A 6,000-nucleotide genomic window follows, 5' to 3' on the forward strand; every position below is an offset into this window, starting at 1 on the left:
ACATTTAATAAACAGTTACATTAGGGCAATGATTATGAATCCAGTATTAATTATAGATAAGAATAGTGAAGAGGGGAATATGATATACCTATCATGGAATTGGCAGAAAGTGAAGAAACACATCAGTAATTTGAAAATGATCATTTTAAGTATAGAACCAAGATTATTAGAGATATTTTCTATTATATTTAATAATAAATTGTGGGAAATGCTTGCTACCGAAATAAATCATTTTGCATGTCAGACTATTCATGTTAAACGGAAACCACAGGAAGTGAACAATATTTTCTGTTACATTGGAAGAAATGAAGGTGTGCTGTGCATTTTGATGATTCCAAGTAAAAAATAAATAAATAAGGCATCCAAATATTGATTTAAAATAGCAGTTGTATAATCACCAATATTAAGAAAATTAATGCCTTTAAAAAGAGGTTTTGGTGAATTTTATATTTTTGTAGTAATGAAATTGCTGACAGTAATTCATCAAACTTTTGATACTTTGACAACTGTTATTCCTCATCCAAGCTCTTTTTAAAATTATACCAGTAAAACACAAATATTATCACAATATAAAAGTATAATTTTTTCTTATGTCATCCGACCATCCCACCACCACTGAATGTAGCAATATCGACAGGATTTAATTATATATATATGAAAGTATACCAAAGTAGAATGTGTATTGAGGAATTTTAATGATTTCTTAATTCTGGAATGGAGGGTCAAGAGTGGCGTGTGTATGATATCGCAAAAGTTGAATAGTTAAAGAGATAAAAATAAAAGTTATGAATCCCAAATTATAACAAAAGAATAGCAGCATTTCATCGCCAAGAATAGATATTAACCTGTTTCCCTATTACGAGAAAAGTTACGAAAGGATATTGAAAATTTTTCTTTTACATGTTAGATTTGGCTCTATTCAAGTAGGTATTTTATGCATTAAACAATATAGTCACCAAAGGAAAATACATGTTGATTGCCAAATAAATAAAGCAGTGATAATTTCACAAAATGCCCATTCATTGGAATAAGAAATATATTGGAAACCTGCATTAGCTGAAATATCTTGTACAATATTGTATCTATTTAAAAAAAAAAAAAAAAAAAACCACAACATATTTCTACCCAATGCCCTAAAAAATGTTATAAACTTAAAATACGATGCAAAAGGAAATGGGAATGCATGGAATATAAAGTAAATTTACATCTACCAGAATGTTATTAGAAATATGTCAAGCAAGACTATTAATTTTTAGAGTTGGAAGATATTGATTTAAGGTAAACATTTCTTATCATTATAAAGTATATATATATTTATTACATGCTATTTATTTTTATCCGTGACATGATTACATTCCTTAGGATAAAGACACTCAGAAGACTGCAGTTACTTGTATTGTTTATTTATCAAATATAATTTTTGGAACTGTTTATCATCTTTTATAGAATGTATTAAATTTGCAATACATAAGAAAAGAGAATTAAATTAATGATTATGTTCACAAGTGCTGTTTCGCGTAAAGCAAATTACTATATTCACGGGTAATTATATTTCAATTGTATTGCAACTGCTTTCATTACAATTGCAATTTTATTGAGCTAAATATAACACAATAAGGAGTTAAAAAGTCAATTTTTCTACGTATAAATATAATTTTTATTTTGAATTCTTCAAGAAAATGAGCAAGTTAAATCAGTTACTAAATTAAATTAACTAATTAAAATTTAAATTAAGTTTAGTTAATTGACAATTAATCAAAAGCATCAGTTCTAAGGCAGAATATTTCATGTATATTTATAAAAGATCATACACATTTAAAAACTGTAGCAAACTCTGCATTTTTTAAACGCTGCTGCTTAAATTTGCATGTTTCAAATTGGTATAGATAGTATTTTGTACTTGATTTTTCACTATGAATTCAAAAATTTGCTGAAGTTATTGGCTTCTGAAGATAATACAGGGTGCATAGCGTCATGAAAAGTGTTTAAATTTGAAAACCATTTTTAAGTACCTTAAAAGTATTTAATTTTCAGAAAAGGTCCTTAAAAAGTGCTTAATTTTCTCGTGAAGACGAAGAAGGCTTTTCGCTTTGTTTTGTTCTCCCACAAATTGAATATGATAATTCGAAATCATGGCTTGTTTACCGATTATGTCAAAAAAGAAAACCAACAAATGGGAAGAATTCGACAAAAGTATTCCATCCAGGGGCTCCAGCACATATTAAGATAACGCTTAATGATATATATTATATATATATATATATTGCTTCTTTTTTCTTCAACGATGTGCATTGCCATTTATTAAAATACTGGAACAGTTATCTGGAAGGGGCAGTTCGGAATGCGTACTATGCCTACTTATTGCGAATCGAAAAACATTCTAATTTCAATTTTTAAATGTTGAGGAATTTTTTAAAGTTATGCCTAGTAAGTATATATTTAAACTTTTATGTGTTGTTAAAGAAGAATATACGATATGGTGCGATCAATGGAAAATATCAGGATAATTTGATGCGTCAAAACCATTTATCGAACATGGGGAAAGCTGCTTTAAAAACACTAACATGTTCGATCATCATTCTCATTAATAGGTCGTTTTTGAGCAATCGCTTGAACGATCTGCTACAGGTATTCAACTGTACTATATTGAATTGTAATTAATAGCGGTATGTAATTAGGTTACTCAATCGTGTAAAATCTAGTATGATGAAATTTTAACTTGAAACCTTAACTTTTCAATGATCGTGATATTTTTCGCGGTATTTTTTGGATGTCCCCACTCATTCGAACATTTTTATTTGTTGGACTAATCTTGCCAAATTTGTTTTGATTAAGAAAAAAAAGGAACCGCTGGATCTAATACTTAAATATTTTTAAAGGAATGAAAAAAGGTTTTTACAATTTTTTTTTTCAGGATTTAGGTTCTATCACTTTATAATTATTATTTTTTCTGTTTATAATTTATAGAATTTTTTCCTCAGTGAAATCTCTCTTTATATATAAAGTCTTGTCCTGAGTAATGCCTAGCAAAAAGCCATTGAAGTTAGGAGCATGAAGTTCGGGAAGTTAGTTTTTGGACATTAGAGGCCCACTAAGAACGGTTTTCTCATTAATTCGAAGTTTAATTAAAAAATAGAATTTTAAGGTGTTTTCATCATAACCTCAAAGCATAATATCGTATAAAAATTATTTTAACACCGTTAAAAGTTAAAAAAGAATAGCTTTTGAATAATAAAAAAAATGTTTGGTTGAATGTATTTTTTTTAAAAATAATTTCTGAGAAATTAGTTTTGTGCGTAGTTTATAACAAAATTTTTTATTATAATGAAATTTAAAATGAGATTGCTTTTTCGAACCGTTGAATCATATTATTCTGCATCTGTTAAAATTGTAGTAAAAGAAGAAGAGGAAGGAAAAAAAAAAAATTTCTTTGCTTTTATTTAAATTTTAAAAAATTTAAAGCATGTTCACTGAATAAAATTCTTCATCCTATAAGTTTTGTTAAATTTGAAGCAATGCAATATATTGTCTCGTACTGGCTTCAAGATAGACTTAAAAAAAATGCTTCAATTGGCATTTTTATTTTCTGGTAGAAAATTTAGAGAAAATATTGCAATCGTCAAAAAATTCGAACTCAAGATTTTAATAAAATCTCCACGTTTTATACCTCCTTGAATTCGCAAACAAATTTTCAGAAAATGTCTGTCTGTGTCAAAGATAACATAAAAGCTCTTTAAGCTAGATGGGTGAAATTTGGTTTAGTTTAGTTTAGTTTAGTTCAGTTATATTAACGTCCCGTTTAAAAGCAACACTAGGGTTATTTTGGGACGGACCTCGTAATTTTGAACCGCGGTCAGATGACAAGGACGACACCTGAGCTGGCACCCTCCTCTCCACACCAGCGGGAGTACGTTTGACAAGGAAGTTTAACGTGCAACAGACTGGCTTACACGAAGGTTCTTCGGTGGAATCGGGTCTCCAACCTGAAAACCCTCCAGTTCCGAAGCCGAGACCTTACCACAAGGCCACCGCGGCCCGGATGAAATTTGGTATACGGTCTTCACACCACCAAACTTGTAGATTTCGATTACACTTTCAGCAACATTCGTTTAGGAGAAATCTGTTTGTCTGTCTGTTCGAATATAAGTTATAATGATAATTACAAAATGAAGAGAGCTAGATAGTTAAAATTTGGTACACAGATTTAATATCTATTGCATAATCATCTGTCAATATCTGAGCGAAATCAAACAAGGGGTTCATTACGTATCTACCTGTACTTTCAGAAATACGTAAACGCGATAGTTAAAAAATGTACTGATTTAAATATATCGAATTTGGTATGTAATTTTAGATAATTTTATTATAAGCATAGTTTTGAGTCAAATTTTTGTTTTAATCAATTGGGAAGAATGCGTCTAAAACCCAAATTCGCTTTTCGGATAATTTCAACCGCATGCCAGGAATGCTTATTTAGAACATGGCATTGTTCTAAATAAGCATCCTTGGCATTTTATAAGATTGCAAATAAAATTACTTAATAGAATGAGTCAGCGTAGAGAGAAATTTACTCTTTCTATCACAGCCATGTTGGATCGTAATTGTTGTTGTTTATATAAAAATCAAATACAAAATTTGTAGTCAGGCTGAGCGTCTACATCACTATCTACATTCTCAGAAATGTAGTATCTATCTGATATTTTATTTTAATTTTAAGAAATGTTGAAAAAGATCATTAAAAAGATCTTTATTGTTAAACTTATAAAAATTCACTTAATGTTTTTTTGGTATTAATAGTTTTTTTTTTCATTTTTATGACTTTTTGTATACTTTTGTCAAATCCAAAAAGGCATAATTTTACAATAAATATTGTGCAAATACAAAAATAATTATTAAAATTTAAAAAAATAAGCATTTAAAATTAATTTTTAAGAATTTTTTTTCAATAAAAATTATTCATTATTATAAAAAAAAATACTATGCTAGGAAAATACGCAGTTTACATATGTATACTCATACAAAGGTGCTTAATTTTTAGTGCTAAAGTGCTTAAAAGTACTTAATTTTTGCATCAATTTCTCACTACGCACCCTGTAATAGAATATTTTAACAATTTGGAAGCTCGTAATTATTTAATCCAGTAAAAGAATTGATTTCCTAGTGAAAGATATTAAATTAAAAATGTTAATTTTTAAATTTTATACTATTTATAACCATAAATTATGAAATATATTAGCTATTAAAATTTTGAAGATAATAAAATTAAAAGGCTGAAACATTTTTTTTGTTTAGTAAAGAGTAGATTTTTTTTAATTGAAAATCAAATTATATTATAACGAAATTACGACACAATATAGTTTTACGAATTGCTGATGCCGCTTTTCTGCATCGTAAGTCTCACGAAGGGATGGGGATTCACAAGAATTCAGGATATCAGGTGAATGACCCCGATTTTGGAGGTAAAATTCTTTCTAGTTGAGATTTATGACTCAATCTCTACTAGAAACCGCGATCTAGAGCTTCGTTTCAAGAATTCACTTAACTCTTCGTCTAGATTTAACTAGAGACTACATAAGTCGTAGCACTGACCGGCGATTTCATTCATTTCCAAATTTAAACATAAGCATGTGTGCAGATTTTCTTGAGAGAAATAACACTGTGCACAAGCTAATGATCGCAAGAGAAATATTTTAGTAATTGACACTTATACGCAATAAGGAAATGTAAAAAAATATTTTTTAAACTTCTTAGTATCAACCTATAAAGAAGTCAACGGGTTTTTATACAACCGTCAAATCTTATTTAATACAACTTTGTAAATGAGTATGCTAAAAACCAGGATTTCGGGAAGTCAAAGCTTGTTCCACTTTTATATAGGACATTTTGTATTGTTCGGGTTGGCGACACGACAAAGATATTTGTTTTTATGATTCTTTCGTGTGTCGCCTATTTTCCTATAATGCTATGAATTAAACAAGCGGGAATGGTCTCTCCGAAACT

The sequence above is a fragment of the Argiope bruennichi genome, chromosome 9, assembly GCF_947563725.1.
Source record: "Argiope bruennichi chromosome 9, qqArgBrue1.1, whole genome shotgun sequence".
NCBI lineage: Eukaryota > Metazoa > Arthropoda > Arachnida > Araneae > Araneidae > Argiope > Argiope bruennichi.